The 19623-nt window shown below is 36.3% G+C and overlaps 1 long non-coding RNA gene across 1 annotated transcript; it reads right to left on the reverse strand.

Annotated features, from left to right (window-relative positions):
- Positions 1-545: 545 nt before the first annotated feature.
- On the reverse strand, positions 546-7567 carry LOC125266678. Its single transcript, XR_007184536.1, has 3 exons — positions 7172-7567; positions 891-953; positions 546-685 (listed from the first exon to the last, which is right to left on the reverse strand). It is a non-coding gene; the product is annotated as an uncharacterized LOC125266678 (long non-coding RNA).
- Positions 7568-19623: the final 12056 nt, after the last annotated feature.

The following is a 19623-nucleotide window of genomic DNA, read 5'->3' on the forward strand; positions in this document are numbered from 1 at the left end:
CCCTAACCCCAGCAAAAACATTTACTGAGGGACTCATGGGCTGGATGAGCTGGATTTGCCTAGGGCTGAATTTTAACCCTAGTCCAGCTTTGCCTCTCAACCTAACAAAACCCCCACGCTCAAGCAAACGCTCCAATCTGACACAATTCTCAGTTCACAGGAAGCTCCAAACTTACATGTTCTCACTTTCTCGGAACGTTCTCGTGCTGTTCCCTGGTGTGTTTTGTGTGTATCAAGCTTTTGTTCCTTGAGGCGTAGTCAGGAAGATGCTAATCAGTTAACAGTACAGAGTAAAACCACTCTTTAACTTGTGTCTGGGTGTGGCTCACAAAGCTGCCTGCGTTCCTCAGGGTAGATTACACAGGAAGTTCATTCAATCAGTCAGACAGATTACATGTAGAAAGGGGATTGTGACAGATACGAGAAACCTGTTTGACTCATTGAATGTTACACAAGGAGTCAACCACCTTCCTGCATCATATGAAAAAGCATCACGAAAAGGAAGTTGTGATAGTATTTTCTTCCCTATTGTGAGGTATACAGCTTTTCAAACAAGAAAAAAAATGTAGGGCAGAACTTGATTTTGTCCTTTGGGGATTCATTGGATCATTGCTGCGATCTAATGTCAGTGACAGGTTGTACGGCCCTTACTGTAACATGTCGTCAGAGAAGAAAAGAGATGTCACTGCAAGAGGGAGGGGAAGTTATTTTGATTAAAGATTTCGAGGGCACATGAATTAAAAAATGAATAAAAAATAAATAAATTGTCCATTTTGATTTCATGGTGACTTTAAAGAGATTTTTATGGCCTAAATTCTGTTCTTTATGACATTCCAATAAAGTTTCAGTGTTAAGTGCTTATGTGTGCCTGTAACAAATATTTAATGTACCTTGTGTGGTCTAGCCAGGAAACTCCCAGCCAGACTGATCCAGCTCTGACTGATTCAGCACTTCTGTAAAAGAGAGATGGCAGGAAGGGGGCGGGATTTAGATGGGTATCGTGACGTCACTGCATATGACACAGGCCGCCTCATTCACATGCTTCCACCGCGTCTGTGTGAGAGGCTCCGCCTACTCACATGCGCTTTACTCATGCCTCTGTCTCATTCTCAGCACTCCTCTCTCTCCCAACTGTGTGCCTCTTTGTCTTTCCCATGTTTATACACTCACCCTCACTTCTGCTTGCGCGGTCTGTCTGGCTTCTCTCTCACGCTATGACACTTACTTTATACTGTTTGCTAGATGACAGTTTCAAAGCCCTTGGGTCAGAATGCAAAAGCAGACAGTTTCTCTTGTCACAGAGAGCTGCTTTATACTAAAGGGGTTTACTTATGCTATAAAGCAGATTCAGTTGCACACAACTTGGGCTACAAAATAATTAATTGACATCTTTTGTGAAAATACTGCGAATTAAAAGAAATAGGCCTAAAACATGTTTAGTAGTCGTCTGTTCCTTTGGTCATGACTAACAGTGACAAACTGAGCATATTGTTTTGAAGGTAAAATGGAGTAAAGATGCCCCTCGGGGTAATTATATCTCTTAACAATAGATGGCACAAAATTTCATCTCAAGTAATGAATTGCTTTATGCTATTCTTCATTTTGTCAGATTAACCCCCGGGTTCACAGACAAGGCTTAAAGGGTTAGTTCACCCAAAAATGAAAATAATGTCATTAATTACTCACCTTCATGTCGTTCTACACCCGTAAGACCTTCGTTCATTTTCAGAGCACAAATTAAGATATTGTTGATTTAATCCGATGTGAGGCCTCCATAGGCAGCAATGCCATTCAAACTCTCAAGGTCCATTAAGGTACTAAAAACATATTTGAAACAGTTCATGTGAGTTCAGTGGTTCTATCTTAATATTATAACGCGACAAGAATATTTTTTGTGTGCCAAAAAAACAAAATAAAGACTTTGACAATATCTATATGGGCCGATTTCAAAACACTGCTTCAGAGCTTTACGAATCGAATCAGTGAATCGGAGCGCCAAAGTCACATGATTTCAGCAGTTTAGCCGTTTGATAGGAGATCTGAATAACTAATTTGAAACAAAAGATTCATAAAGCTCAGAAGCTGCATAAAGCAGCATTTTGAAATCGGCCCTATATAGATATTGTTGAAAAGTCGTTATTTTGGCGCACAAAAAGTTTTCTTGTCTCGTTATAATATTAAGATAGAACCACTGAACTCACATGAACTGTTTCAAATATTTTTTTAGTACCTTAATGGACCTTGAGAGTTTGAATGGCATTGCTGTCTATGGAGGCCTTACTGAGCCATCGTATTTCATCAACAATATCTTAATTTGTGTTCCGATGATGAACGAAGGTCTTACGGGTGTGGAACGACATGAGGGTGAGTAATAAATTACATTATTTTCATTTTTGGGTGAACTAACCCTTTAAGTCCCAGACTAAAATTCATGTTTGAGCTGTTTTAACTGAAATGAACTTGCCATTGTTTTGTCTCAAGATGCACATCAGTAATGTTTTTTTCTAAGGCATGTTTATTAAAGCTATACTTAAATGCCCTAACTGAACTAAGGCATAAGCCCTGTCTGTGAAACCGAGCCTTAGTCAGTCAAAACAGTTTTGAGGTTCATTTAAATGTTTTCTGGAAAAACAATTAAATTATGTTGAAAATCAAGGGTTTTTGTCTGTTTGTTAATGAGATTTGTGGACACACTAAGTAAATATTGTTTTTAATTTAAAGTGAAAAGGTAGGCTAAATTAGACCCTTAGAATTGGGATAGAAGGCACAGAGTGTCATTTGTTGGTGGTATTTTTTAATTTAATACATAACATAGTTCATGGGGTTATTATTCAGTGATTTGAAATACATTTCAGACATGCTATTATGATTTCCTTGATTAATATATCAGTAAATAAATATGTATATATTCATAGGCCTGGTCAATGAGGTTTGGCCATTATGAGATTTGCTAGATGAGCAATGTGTTTAGATATTATTTTCCCAACAAGACAGACCTGCCTGACAAAGAGTTCAGAACTGGAATGTCGGCAATGTGGTACAACAAACCTTAGCTGACTTGCATGGCATGAAAAATAATGCAGGCTACAGATCATTAAATAAACAGCGCAGAAACGAAAAAGCATATAACAGATACTGATATTTTAATATAAAATGTGTCACATATAACTATATTATGAAAATATGAGTCAAATATGACTCACCCTAACCGAAGCTCAGGGTGATTTTATGTTTTTTTTTGTTTTTTTTCTAAAAAATCATTAGTGTTTCTAAAATGTAATTGCAGCGTCATCACTGGAGTCACAGCTTCAGTGTAAAACAGCCTCTTAGCGCCTCCATGTGGTTATCAATTATTTTTTGCTAATAAACCAATAGCTGACAGATAACACGGACATAAACTTTTCAAGATTGTGTTAAAATTGTATATAAATGTATAAGGCAAAGTGCATATTTTTAATGTCATTTTATTCCCTTTTAGCCATTATGTTAAGACAGTTTCTTAAGATCTAGCATGACCCACTAGCAGTTAGTCAAAGGGCAGTTTACCTAAATTTTGGTATCAAATTAGGGCAATCTAAAAAACAAAAACAAAACAAAAAAACAACTTAGTTATGAATGCTTAAAGAAAAAATGTGATGACTTGTAGGACTTGTAAGACTAGTCTTGGCAGTTTATGCACCCAAGGGCGTAGATTTGGTTTGAACATTGGGGTTTTTTGTTTTTTTTTAATTAAATAATAATAATAATAATAATAATGTTTTATGTGTAGTGTTATTGGATAATTTATTTCTTCATTTCTATCTATCTATTTATCTATATCTCATAACTTTATGAAATGTATGTATAATCATTCATCAAATTCTAACATAACAGCGATTCTAAAAATCAAGAAATTATGTTAAATATTGAAACCGCCAGTAGGCGTCAGCGATTCGCTGTTTTAATGGGTGAGCCACTTAAATCGTTCATTCAGTCAATTCGTTCAAAAGTCAGATTAATTTAGGAATAAAACAAACACCGATGTGAATAATTTTGTCATTGATAATTACAGACACTACTGAAAAATGAACTAATAAAACAGACAGCTGTTTTGGTAACGTGTTATACTACTGATAGTTATGGCTAAATTGCAGTGGAATAGCTAGCTAAAATACACGTAAATGTACTTCGCTATTACACAATGGCCACGTACACACTGCAGCTAAATTCGGTTGTCAGTTCACCTTTTAGTGCTTCATCTCGTTCTGTAGCCTACACACACAGTTCAGAAATACTGGAGTGACAACCGCATCCTACTACAACCGAATTAACTCGCGCAAAATACAGGTAGTGACAACCGCATTTACAGAAATTCAATGCAGTACGGAACTCAACTAGTTGTTAATTACGTTTTTTAACCTTCATTCTTCTGTATGCGCGATGAATGTTTTATGCTGAAAATAAGACCAAATTATTGCGATTTATGTCTTCCCACTTTAATAACTCCATAAACCTGTTTGCTTTATGAGACGAGTTTAAACAAGAACAACAACAAACGCTTATAATGAGTGACCATGGCAACACAGATGGAGCGCGCTCTGTGTGAAACAGGCTGTTCAAGCATAAACAAAACACGACGTTCCAGTCGACTGTGTTAAGGCCAATAGACTCTATGCACCGACAAACGCCAACGAACAAGTTGGCCGTTGGATTTAGAATTCTATGAGAAAAAACTGTCATGTTCACACCGCCCCAACAAACACCAACAAACAAGTGACGTCTGACTGGGAAAATTCCACAACCATGTTAACAATATTGTCAGGCAAGTTTATTAAATTAATAATATAGTATCATATATATTTTCATTGTATTAAAGTATTGAGGCAAAACAAAAATACTAACCTGAAATCCGAAGCGCTGTAGCCATCGATCTGATCGCAACCTATTGGTTGGTAGGCTATACACCGTTTTTTAAACTTTTTTTTTTTTAGCGCGACCCTTTTCATTAACGAGACCCATAAGCATATACAACCATGTAGCTAAACAAGCCGAAACGAATTATTAAAAACGAAATTGAAGGTAAACCTGCGTTGCTCTCATAGTGGTTAACGTTACCTCTCTCTTTCGGTGAAGTGGAGCAGCTGCTCTAGCTGAATGGCACGGATTGCACTAAGGACTATTGTACCTTTTGTATATTTTTATTTTTTTAACTGTATTTTGTTTTTTATAACGAACAAGCTGCGATGTCACGTTCCCAGTACTTTGTTGTGTGTGCGTGTGCGTGAGGCGCGGGCGCGATCAAACAGCTGTCTTTGCAGGGGACTTGTCTCATCGTCATGGCAACGGTTCGTAGCCAGGTCAGATTACGTCAGAGTTTGTTGCCGTTTGTTGGAAAACTGTTCACACCGCGCAGACATTCCACGACCCGACAAACGCCGATTAAACATGTTCAGTCGGGTGAAAACCGACTCCGACCAACGCCAACAAACGCCAACAGGGGTTTCACACCGATCCAACAAACTCCAACACACACGTTTGTTGGCTGTTGTCGGTGCGGTGTGAATTGGCCTTTATTAGAGTGTTTAAATTGCTGAAAATAACAATGTTTTGTCACTGTAATATTACTTTGTTCACAATAACGGATACCAAACGAGAGACTACGGAAACGTCCACTTTTGTGTCCCTAGACTTTACAGAAATATTACACTTGAAAAACACTTTAGGATTACAATTTTCTTATATTTTAATATGAAACAATATGTTATTTGAAATATTTGCAATATTTGTTTTTTAATTAATTATAAAAATTCCAAGCGCCACAGAAGTGCTCGTCCCCACAGTCATGTACAGAGGGAAAGGGCTTTATTTTGAGGTCACAAACAGGTTTTTCTACCATTTTAAATACAATAATGTATGCATAACTATCAAATATATAATGTAAATGACATAAAAAAAAAAAACAAATGCCAAATAAATATATAAATATATAATGAATGTAGTGGTCCCCTGGTGTTGTGTCACTGGTGTTACCTTTAACAAAAATCTCTTATTTTGAAATAAATAATCACACTGATGACATCACTTGACTTCCTTCTTCCTATTTCCTGAAGATCAATGAAGAAAGGCCAATGGAAAGTCCATTATCTCTTTTCAGTTATCAGAAATTTTAATTAGAAAATCATACTTTCATATGAAGCTTTTAGTTGAAGTCACTGGTGTGGCCTACTTTATTGCTAGGAATTATAAAAAAAAAAAACTAGAATACAAATGGATTAAATTACTTGATTTAGTGAATATATCATTTCGTCAGTCGAAAAGAAATGAAGGTTTTTGAGGAAAACATTCCAGGATTTTTCTCCATATAGTGCATTTCAATGGCTACCAAGAGACTGAAGGTCCAAACTGCAGTTTCAGTGCAGCTTCAAGGGCTTTAAACGATACCAGATGAGTAATAAGGGTCTAATCATTCTGAACGAATGCGGCGCCAGTTTAGTTTTTTTCCGTAAGTTGAATAGGGAAGGCGTAGGACATTCAGCGTAAGCGTTATGAAGAATGCGGAAGCGGAAAGTACGTTCAAGGGAATATTTTGTTTATAAAGCATAAACGGTTGTATTTTTTTCGAAAATGACCGATCGATTCACTAGATTAGACCCTTATTACTCATCTGGTATCGTTTAAAGCTCTTGAAGCTGCACTGAAACTGTAATTTTGACCTTCAACCTGTTGGTAGCCACTGAAATGCACTATATGGAGAAAAATCCTGGAATGTTTTCCTCAAAAACCTTCATTTCTTTTCGACTGACGAAAGAAAGACATGAACATCTTGGATGACATGGGGGTGAGTAAATTTATCAGGAAAAGTATATTTAAAAGTGAACTAATCCTTTAACAAAGTTCGGAGCATAGTTCGGAGGGCCGGAACAGTGTTCATCTCATAGACTGTCTTCGTTCTGATTAAAAGTTCGGAAATAGAGCTTCCCTTGTCTGTCATTTTTCAGACATTACAATATACTATGTCCTCAAGTAAAACATTCGGAGAGTCGTTAATTCGTTTAACCTTACCCAATGCTAGTGTAATGGCCGCGGTAGTGTAACATTAATGCCCATGTTTTACGGTTTTATGCTGAAACATTGAGACCTACACTCGGTTTAACGTAAACAAGACTTAATAAATACATATTTCAGTACTCACCATAACTTAAATGAAGAAAAATCTTTTTGCAAATGATGTCTGAACTTCTGTCGTCGTACTTCAGCATCGACTCCTCAGTCTCCTCAGTCTCCTCACTCTCCCGCGCAGATACATTTGAATCCACTATACCAACGGTTTCTCTCAGGTGCATGCGCCTGTCTGGCATGCGCATGCGTTTTTTCCTCCGCAAGGCTTGTTCGGCAAACACAGATATTTCACTTTTACTTGATGAATTGGCTGAACACAATTTAATATGTTCAGTGAATCTATTTTTTTAATTTTACCTTTAGACCATAAGCTACCATTACCCCAACGCATCTTTTTGTTTGGGGATAATTATTTGAAAGCAATTTGTTGAGTCAATATTTAATTGTCAGTTTCCAAAATTTTTCAAAAAAAATTTTTTTACAGTGTGACTGACAACATGTGGATTGATACCTTGCAGCAGCCATTTTGTAAAATGCATTTTTAATGAAAAATTGCACTGGTGTCAAAAGTATTCACATTCATTACTCAAGTAGAAGTATAGATACTAGGGTTTAAAAATACTTCTGTAGAAGTTGAAGTATCAACTCAAGCTTTTTACTCAAGTAAAAGTATAAAAGTACTGGTTTCAAAACTACTTAAAGTAGAAAAGTAAAAGTAATGTAGGGGGAAAAAATGCCACTAAGGACAAAAGCTTAGGCCGCGCCACAGGGGCCTATTGTGCACTCCACCTTGTCAAAAAACATTTTTCTAAAAGGCCATAATGACTATAATGTTATATTAAAATGTTAATGTTAAAAAAATTGGGATGCACTAGGCTAACTGCTTCAGCCGCATATATCCCCATTGAAAATGAACGCATTTTAGTACAATGCAAATACATTAAAGCACGATATATGTTTACTAACTGAGCATTAACGTGTTTCGTGGAGTGAAAGATATGATGACTAGTTGCCTATAAGTATAATGGTGCAACAAGTCATACTTCAGTTCAGAGGCATGTCATCAATGACCTTTATTGGAATGTAAAAGTACATCCAAGCTTAACTGCAGGAATCTGTGAGGGCAACGGACAAGAAAAGTTTTGGTGTACCCGGGCAGGCTTAGTAACAATCAGGGCTTGACATTAACACCCACCAACCCGCCAAATGCGGGTAGTTTTCAGCTGTTTCAGTGCACACCGCACCGACAAACGCCAACAAACTCGTCTGTTGGAGTTTGTTGGATAGGTGTGATAACCCTGTTGGCGTTGGTCGGAGTCTGTTTTTACCCGACTGAACATGTTTAATCGGCGTTGGTTTGGTCGTCTGAGCATCCAACAAACGGCAACAATCTGACCTGTTCACGAACTGTTGCCATGACGATGAGGCAAGTCCCCTGCAAAGACAGATGTTTGATCGCGCCCGCGCCTCACGCACACACAAAAAAGCACTGGAAACGTGACATCGCAGCTTATTCGTTATATATATATATATATATATATATATATATATATATATATATATATATATATATATATATATATATATGGTACAATAGTCCGTAGTGCAATCCGTGCCATTCAGCAAGAGCACTGCTCCACTTCACCGAAAGAGAGAGATATAACCACCATGAGAGCAACGCAGGTTTACCTTCAGTTTATTTTTAAATTAACTCGTTTTGACTTGTTTAGCTACATGGTTGTATATGACTATGGGTCAAATAAAAAGAGGCGCGTAAACTAAAAAAAAAGTTTAAAAACCGGTGTATACACTAATTTATTCAAACGTTCTCTCTACTGAACTATCTATCTTAATTTGCGGAGGACGAAGAGAAAGCACCCGTTTGATAGCCCAAATGAGCCAGTAGTGAAGAAATAACTTTTAAGAAATACTCTTTTTTGAGTAACACTGTCCACCTTGCTGGAGTGTGACGTGACTTGTGACGTGCAGGTGCGATGGATCGCGTACAAACCAATAGGATGTCAGAATGGTATATGTTTATACTTCTCATCCAACCACAATCAATTTCAGTCTATCCGGATGGCACGATTTATCTGGATAGTTTTTTTTTTTCTCAAGCCGGAATGAAAACAAGCCGAAATGAAATAGGAGTAACGAGGCTATTTTTAAAATGTAAGGAGTAGAAAGTACAGATAATTGCGTGAAAATGTAAGGAGTAGAAGTAAAAAGTCGGCTGAAAAATAATTACTCCAGTAAAGTATAGATACCCGAAATTTCTACTTAAGTAAGGTAACGAAGTATTTGTACTTCGTTACTTGACACCTCTGAAAAATTGTTACTGTCACTGGTGTTACCCGTTTAGATAAACTTTATTTAAAGCTATTCAATAAGTTCTTTTGCATAAAATAGCACTAAGATTGCATGATTCTAACTTTTCTTTCTCAGTGTTAATCCTCCTTTGGGCAGATATGGCTAAATTAAGGGTTTATAGCTAAATTCAGTGCAGCGACTTCACAGACAGCATATTTTACAGACAGTTTTAAAATGTTGTTTATGAGCTTTTACTGACTGCTTTCACTATGTGTCAATGATAAGTCTTTGATTGTATACCAAATGTAAAAATTTAGTCTCATCTACTTAATTATAGTTGAAGAATAAGGATCTTTGGTCCTATGTATATGTCACTGGTGATTCATTTTGTCACTGGTGTTTTTGTCTGTCACATTAAATAAAATGTGTCATATGTGACATCATTTAACATCCATTGAATTCTGCTACACTCAAGAATTAAGATTTAAAGGATTGAATCATTACTTTTTTATAACTGTTTTTCAAATATTTTCATTGTTATAGCAAATACATGGTTGCACAATTGAATTAGCATCATTCAATCACACTTTTAACTAACCTGATTAAAATAAGTACACTGTTAGGGGCCATTCACACAGAACGCGTCTTTGCGTTTAAAAACAGAGACGCAGCGCTCAGGAGTGGTTTTAAAAAAAAGCGCAGCATAGAACTCGAGAGTCTCGAGACGCGCCTTTGAGACGTGATGCAATAAGGACAATAACGGGAATAATAGAAATAGGCAAACTGCAGAATTTACAGATACAAGTTTTGACATGGAAAAAAAGAAAATAATATAATAATGAGCGCCTCCTCCGCCATGTTGCCATTATATAAAACAGTTGTCATGCCAACTGGCAACGTTTGCCACACCTGCAAGTTCTTCTGATTGGTCCACTGTTTTGGAACTGACATTGATGAGCGGCGCTGCGTGTAAAAGTTGAAATTCTTTTAACTTGACACGGCGTCTTAAAAACGCGGCGCTCATGTGTGAGGCGCTGCAAAAGACATGAGACGCGAGCATAACGGTCATGCACGTCCGTCAAGCGCGTGTTTACATAGAAAAACAATGGGAAAGTAGCACATTGGAATAGAAAAACGCGTTCTGTGTGAACGGCCCCTTAGACTTTGCCGGGCTTTTTTTACAGTAAAATACTGGCAACACTGCTGCCAGTTATTTACTGTAATCTACAGTATGTTACTATAACGATACCATGGACGAAATTAAAACTTGTGTTACCTCATTTCATTTGCAGAAACCAACTGCCTCAAATTATCAGTGTGACATTTAAATTTACAAACTAATTTTTATTATATGCTAATAATATGAGCATATCATTATTATGAACTTATTTCTTCAGAGTTCAATACAAACATCACCATCTGTTAAATAACATGCAGAATATCACCAATGTCTCTTGATCTTCTCCTGAACCTAAGCACAGGCTCTACTCTTCAGCACAATGGTGACCCGCAAAACTCAATTTTACAGTAAACTACTGGCAACATAACTGTTTTTTAACTAACAGTTTGTAACTGTTAAATTACATTTTGTGGGTGTGTCTTTCTATCTTACACCTTTAACCCTTTCAACCCCACAGGAACATCCTCTAGTGTCCACACTACAAAGTAAAAGTAGCATTGACGCTGCATTGCAGTGAGATAATTAAGTTTATATTTAAGTGATAATTGAGCATTAATGATGAACACCTGCTGTTAACAAGCAGAACCACTGAAAAGAGGACAGAATAAATACGAGCAGAAACTACTACGAGCAGAACTACAACTGTCTTCCAGCCATTACACATTATTACACGTATTACTGACCAGATTAACTTTATTTCTACAAAAGAAATCTTAACAGAAACAGAGAATTAACAGATGTTTAGATGTTGATATTTTGGTGAAAATGTTTGGTTTGATGTTATCCATTGAGGAGATCAGCGTTTTAGTTGAGCTCTTTACCCATGACCTTTTAATACATCAGTTTTTTTTTTCTCTGGGTGCTTAAACTATTCATATATTTATGGCAGAAACAAATATAGAGAAAAAAATTGTTGAGTGCTGATAGTTATGTGTTGGTGAAGACATAACCATCACATCTCTTGATTCACTGAATTCATACCGTTTTATCCATTGTTACATTATTATCAGACTAATATTTTTCATTATTGCTACTGTAAAACTACAGCAAGAGTTCCAACAAAAATCGGCTAAAAAGAGTTCATTTTTAAATGTCATGCACTAAAAACAGCTGCAGCATTATTCAGATACACACAGATATCAAAAATCAGCACATTAATCTCAACAATGGTGGCAATAAAGCTGCATAATTTATTCATTCTGCAGTGCATGCTGGGAGTTTTGTACTTTGCTGGCATCCAGCATGCATTGCAACATTAAACTTTTAGATGTCACCATTGTTGAGATTCATATTCTGATTGTTGATGTCTCTGCTGTGCAAGTTATGCATTATAAGGACTTACATATTCTCCTAAATAACCGATTACTGAAACGTTGCTTGTTCATATGCTGTTGAATCATAGATATAGTACAATCAATAAAGATAAAATACCCATTAAATCAAAGACTAGATACAGAAACAGATCAGTGAATTAAACAAGTCCAAGATGATTACAGAATCATCACAAGAGCCAAACACCTGACAAACTTTATGTTGGCCTTTTCCTGCCATAACAAATGTGTTTTTTAAACACTCAGTTACAGCAGCCAGAGAAAGCTAATGTAAAAGTGTCAAGAGCCCAACTAAAGCAGACACTTGTCACCACGATGGTGATTGCAAACTTCAATAAATTTTTATTTTCAATAAAACATCAACATCCATATCTGTTAATTCTCAACAAGAACTTCTGTACATGTATAAAAAAATAATGTCAAACTGGTTTGACACTGAAGTCAGTTGTAGTTCTTGTGTTTCTGCTCATGTCATTTTTCTGGTCTTGTTTCTCTGTCCTTCAGTGATTCTGCTTATCAGGTGATCATAAAGTTTCTGAATTCATTCGCTTCTTTTCATTCACTCACTCTGTCAAGTGGACTATATTGAACTAATGTTGGGAATAGTGAATGAGGGTATAGGGTGTGATTTAGAACACAGCCTCTGAGTGTTGACTTTGAGCATTGTTAACTCACAGTAAATTCCTGTAGGCTATTTTCTCGAAGATGACAAATATTACCCAGAATGCGTTGTTTTCTACAGTATATTACTGTTTTAATGGAAAATGGTTTGTTACTGTCAGAATTTGGCTGTTTTTCTACAGCAAGTTCTAACAGTGTAACACATAATCTCCTTTTTCGCATTATCATTATTATTCTGTAACTCTGACTGCATGTGCTGAAAATGTTTAAAAATGCCAGAGAACTAAGGTAACACCAGTGACAAAAAATGGGTACATGCAGTCTTTAAATAAATGTACAAAAAAAAAAAAAAAAATCATTAAGCTGTCATTTATGTGTATTCATAAAGTCAAAGTGTAATATAATAATGTGGTCTAAGTTTAAATGTTAGAAAAAGAAATACATTTTAAGACATTTTGTCATACCAAAAGTGGACGTTTCTGTAGAATGACCCCGTTATGGTTTCCAAGCTGTCAATCATCGCATTTTCAAGACTGAGTCATGTTCCGTACACACATGTAATGATAATTTAGGGAATTCACTCCCGCATTTAAATGCGGTTGTCACTCCTGAAAGTTAAGGCCAATTCACACCGCACCAACAACAGCCAACAAACGCCAACAAACTCGTCTGTTGGGAGTTTTTTGGATCGGTATGATACCCCTGTTGGCGTCTGTTTTCAACCAACTGAACATGTTTAATCGGTGTTTGTCGGGTCGTGGAATGTCTGCGCAGTGTGAACAGTTTTCAACAAACGGCAACAAATGGGGGCACCGCGACTGGACCGTAAAGGGCACTTTCACTGCAGTGATCAAAGGGGCAGGGGCTCAAACCTGGGTTCAAGTCCCACTCAGAGGGTGTGCGAGTAGAACCCAGAGGGTTTATACTTACAACAGAAAAAAATTATAATCTCTGAATATATTTTTGTAAAATGTGTTGTGAAAATGAAATGTGAATATATCTCCATGAAATTTTGTTCAAATACCAAATATTTTGACAATCAAATACACATATTACACTTTACAATTAGTGTTTTATTATTGTAATTAGAGGTCAAGCACCAAAGGGACTAAATTGTTAGTTTTCTTAATATTATTCTTCCGCTCTTGAGTCTATGGCAGCCCATAGAACAATATGGTACATTTTTTAAAAAGGGCCACAGATAGAGGACAGTCTGAAATGTTACCATAGCAAATTTGGAGTCTCTACCTCAAACCCTCTAGCGCCACCAACAGTTCAAAGATTCACTCATGTTTATGCTTTTGACGCGTTAATTGCTAGAAACAAAATTATTTTTTCCTCTGATTCCATGGCTCATGCTGATTTGAATGCTATGATGTCATTTCCATCATTAAAAATTTTCTACCATTTAGAATTTTTCGTTTGTCCAATTTGCACAAAATTTGCTATGTAGCATCTACTCACACTCCAGGCAAAAAGTTATTAAAAGATTTGATCGGCCAATCCGTTCTTGTATAGCACATAACACCCTAGTGGTTAAGAGATATAATGAAAATGATGAAAATGCTTATAACATATGAAAAATTCAGCATATTGTCATTTAACTTACATTGTTAGATTTGTTGGCTTATGCAGGGTTCTACAATACCAAATTTGCCATTTTCTACCATACAAAACCTACTCCTCCTAAAAAAAAAAAAAAAAAAAAAATCCTGAAAAAAATATCACAGGTTCCAAAAAATCTTAAACCGCACAACTGTTTCCAGCACTGGTAATAAATCAGCATATTAGAATGATTTCTGACGGATCATGTGACACTGAAGACTTGAGTAATGGCTGATTAAAATTCAGCTTGGCATCATAGAAATAAGTATTTTAAAGTATATTAAAAAAGAAAAACATTATTTTAAATTGTAATAATATTTCACAATATTACTTTTTTTCTGTGTTTTTAGTCAAATAAATGCAGGATTGATGAGCATATGAGAGTTCTTTCAAAATCATTAAAAATAGTAATGAAAAAAAAAAAAAAAAAAAATATATATATATATATATATATATATATATATATATATATATATATATATATATAGTGCTTCCATGTAAGTTGTAAGAACTATTTGTGTTATGAAAATAACGTAGGGATTTTTTTTGCCCCAGGGTTACACCCCTTATTTTCTGGGGTTTATTTTAACCCTTTTATCAGTACAGTTTATGGCGACTGTACGGGGGCTTTGGGCGGTATGTGATGTGTGGACTATTTTACACCAGGGTGACACCCTTTATACAGTACAGCTTATTGCGACTGTACCGGGGCATTAGGACCCACTCAGCCTACAGGTTGATCAGACCTGCTGGCCTTTCTAACACCTCTTCCCGCAGCTACCCAGAGAGAGACTGGGCTCAACCCTGCTTAGCTTCAGTGGGCGTGCAGGTGAAAGCTTCAGGTTGACCGCTGCAAGGCTACTCAAACAGCTTTTCCAACTCCTTTATAACCTCTTACGTTGAATACAAATCTCAACAATGGTGACATGCTTGATGCCGTGATGTATTCTATAACAGACTATTATTAAGTTGAAATTAACTGCATTACATCTACATGATAAAAAAAAAACTCTGTGTAAGATGAGATGACTAGATGATGACAACCTCTTCATCATCATGTTGTCAACATTACTTTTTCCCTTGCTATTTGTGCCACAGTTAACAATTTCAGCAGCAAGAGAAAAACTAACACTAAAGGTAGACTATGTTTACACGACAACTATGTACTAAAAACTTTTTTTTTCTTTGTACAGATTACAACATTATCAAAAATCCCCATTCACATGGATCCACGCAAACGACAAAAATGCTGTATTACGTATGCCAGAGAAGTAGTTGGCGATGTCACTTTGTAAAGAAAGACTATGTGCATGCGCATATAGTATACATTCTTTTACAGAGCGCTCGCCTCGCGCATGCCTATCCACACACATGAAGATTTTATGAGCCTAGTTTGGCCTGCTTAGCTTCAGTGGGTGTGCAGGGCTTCATAGACCTCGTATGTAGCAAAAATATATGGGAATATATACTGCAAAATATAATGTGATATATTACATAATGAATATTGCATACCTCGAATGGCTAGATTCGAGGCTGATCGCAAACGATTTTTTGTCCCAAAAAAAAATAAATAAATAAATAAAAATAAAAATAAATCCTCTATTGTGTGATGTCACTACGATTATTTAACTGCTCCCAAACGAGACTGAACGTCCCAGATCTCAAATGAGCGGGCTGCCGCTGACGTGATAACCGCGATAGCCAATGAGAGCAAACAAGTGTCACCAACCGGAAGTTGCGTGCTTGGCAGCCACAAACATTCCACGAAAGTGTACTATTGAGAAAGAAGACCACCCATATTCTTTTATTTTGTTTTCCATTGTAAAGCACAACGTGTTACAGAAGCCTGCTGACAACATCGTTTGTCCTCCATTTGTTTTTCTTCTAAGTCACGTTTGATCTCGCGATCAACAGGTGTGTGGTGTTGCGGTCCGGTTGAATCATCTAGTGTTCGTTCAGAGGATTATAATGCTAAAAATCGGCTGAAACTGTCATGTCTGCGGTCTCCCACAGTTTTAAAATGTGTTAAGATTTGAAAATATTCTAGTCAGTGTGCCCCAGGCCTTTAGTTGTACTTTGGCAGCTGTGACTGTGTTTGTTGTGGAAAGAGAAGCTGATGGTGTTGTCTAGCTACTTGATGAATAAGAGACAATCAATGTATAGTTGGCTGGGTCATCTAGGATTCTTTAAAATTATACAATTTTTAATTATGATGGAAACTTCAAACTAAACATTTTCAACAGAACATCATCTAAACTTCTTAATTCTCAATAAGAACTTCTGACAGAAATCAGGTCAATCTGGTTAGTAATTAATGTCTTCATTTATCTTCAGTTGATTTCATCTAAAGCTGTGGCTGAAGTCAGTTGTAATGTCTTCAGTCATTAGTTCCATTAATGGTAAACGTTTGGCACCCTGTACTGCTATGGATTTCACAGGGTTTTTTTTTCCTTTTTTATTTTTGGTGTTTATTCCAACCAAAATTCAACATCTGCCTAACGTTGGACATTTGTATCAAACAAATGTTGATTTAAGACGTCAACCTGATCTTCATTTTCAACCAAAATCCAGTGTAATCCAATCCAACTTTTGTTTACAGCTAAATTTGTTAATTTTGTGATCATGTTTTGATTTACAGTTGATCTAGGAGCTTTATACAGCTTTTTACAGCGGATGCCATTAAAAACAGTGCATTATGGGCAATATTTTGCATGGTAAGCAATTGCTGTTAATTTACAAGCCAATTTTCCACGCTGTTCTATTGTATTTATGTATTATGGTTTTGTACTGTAGTATGTAATGCATTGTGGGCTGGTGCATTTGAAGCAATAGCGCTGAACGGGTGTTTCACAGTGAATATAGGAGTTTGAGTACAAGTAAGTCTTCGCATATGCATGGTCGAGGCACTAATAATAGCAGAAATATCAGAAAGGTGGCCCAGTTTTGCACAACACAACTAAAATAAAAAATATATATATATATATATAAATCAACAACTGCGGAATCAAGCCACAACACAACAGAAATGCTTCCACTTTTTTCTCAGCTATTATAAGACTGTTCAAGATTTGAAATTAGTCCATTGTCACCAGTATAAACCATGCATGTTTAGCTGTAAAGTACCCTCTGAGTCGACCACGAAGTGGTCTGATTGTGCACAGTATATATACTGGCCCATTGGAACTTCAAGCTGGTTTATGAATGTTGGTACCCCAGGTGAAAAAAAAGGACATTTCTATAATGTACTTAAAGTTTTTTGCACACTAATTTTGTACTTTATATACTAAAAATATTCTTTAGTACTTCTTAAAATAATCTTAAAAACATAATTGTGCTCAACTGTGCTATTTTGAGACCATGAAATATGAACTAAAATGTGCTTTTAATATACCATTTCTGTATTTAAAAAATGTATTTAGATACCACTTAAAGTAAATCTGAACCCATAGTGTGCTACAAGTCGTAACTAAATACATTTTTTAAAACACACACTAATATCAGCTCAAAAACTGTGGTGAGAGCTTCATGGAATGAGTTTCCATGACCTTGGGACTTTTATTTAGAAAATAAAAAGATTCTACTTACAAAGTCAATGGAATGCCAAAACTCTCCCATCACTTTACGTGGTCTTCTGCTTTGTGGCCGAGTTGCTGCTGCTCCTAAACACTTCCACTTTCCAATAATTCCACTTACAGTTGACCTTAAAATATCTAGCAGGGATGAATAACTGACTTATTGCAAAGGTGACATCCTATCACAGGACCATATTATATATTTGAATTCATTGAGCACTTCAGAACAACCCTTTTTTCACAAATGTTTGTAAATGCAGACTGCATGGCTAGGTGCTTGATTCCTTACACCTGTGCCAATGGGTCTGATTACCTGAAGTCAATTATCAATTAATTAACACTTGTCATTTTAGTGTAAATGATTTATTCATCTGCATCATTACATCAACTTTTTAAAATTCACGTGCCCTCGTAATATTTAATCAAAATAAATTCCCCTTCCTTTTGCAGCAACATCTCTTCGGATTTGTTTACTGATGCGAGGGCAGGACAACCTGTTGCTCAAATGATCTCACAGCAATAGCAAACCACAACCATTCAACAATCCAATCAATTCCTGATGCACAAAATCAAGTTCCACCCTACATTTTTTTTTTCTGAAGAAGTCATTTTTATTCTCAGTACATGTTTTTTTTTTTTTTTTTTAGCGTCCCTCTTTGACCAGCAGTTTAATAGTCTGCTGGGTAAAGCATAGCGGTCCTCTTCATTTTTGGTGCTACCCGGTGTTACAATATATTCGGTTCCTGAAATATTCTGTTCCACTGGGTGGCGCTTACGCGAATATTCATGATATCCTTCTATTGTGGGCGTGTCCTTGAGACAACGCGCAAGTGAATGGAACTGAAAATATTAGTACACGCTCCTCAAATCGCATCGGTTTAATGGATTATTTCGAAAAGGTAATAAAATATTCAGTGTTAAGCAACAGTTCACATGTTCAAAGCAATGCATAGATTGTGTGATATGATAAATCGTCAGAGCTATTTTGCCTGATTGAGTACAGGACAGGCATTCCGATAAACAGTTAACGTAATGATACATCAGAGCAAACATGAGCGAATAACCTTGTTTTACACTTATGTGTTTTCTGTTTAGCTTTTTTATTTGTGAGGCTTTAAAAAGTTTTTGAATAGTTTGATTTTAGTTTGCTTCCTTTGTAATTCTGTGACTACAGGCTACTGCATACTGTTGACAACATGAAACAAACCTCTACAAATGTATCTGTGTCCTAATAAAAAGCTGTAGCCTGGTGTGAATATTCTGTCATCCTTAATTTCTTGATTATTTTGATATTTTCAGTGTTTATCACCACTGTAAGACATACCCTTTGTCAACACCAAACTACAAATATTTCCTGTTTTCTAATATTTTACTGGATATCATGACAAATTATCATTATAGTCCAACAAGTAAATGCACACTTGATGTTATTTGTCGCATTTTTGTTGCAAAGCAACATCAATTTTTTTTTTTTTTTAGTTTTTCAATTTCAACTGTTTTTCCAGCAAATTTCTTAATGTGTAAATATTTGTACAAACAAAAAGATTCAACAACTGAGACATAAACTGAAAAAAATTCACAGGTGTTTGATCAACAGAGTATCTGAAAGTCTGATGTGGCACCAGCTGCTTTACAGAGCATCTCATCCTCATGGACAGCACCAGATTTGCAGCTCTTGCTGTGAGATGTTACTCCACTCTTCCATCAAGGCATTTCACATTCTCAAACATGTTTGGTGGGACTTATGGTTACATGTGGTTTGGCACTGGAAGGACAATCAGCTGTCCTTCTGTCTCCCTGTAGCACTGTCTCCGGCATCTTCGTGTGTGTGTGTGTGATGGAGGGATTCCCGTCACTGTTTTGACTCCTTTACACATTTTAAGAACATTGCAGTTTATTGCTCTGT

Source organism: Megalobrama amblycephala, linkage group LG4 (assembly GCF_018812025.1).
Source record: "Megalobrama amblycephala isolate DHTTF-2021 linkage group LG4, ASM1881202v1, whole genome shotgun sequence".
Classification (NCBI taxonomy): domain Eukaryota; kingdom Metazoa; phylum Chordata; class Actinopteri; order Cypriniformes; family Xenocyprididae; genus Megalobrama; species Megalobrama amblycephala.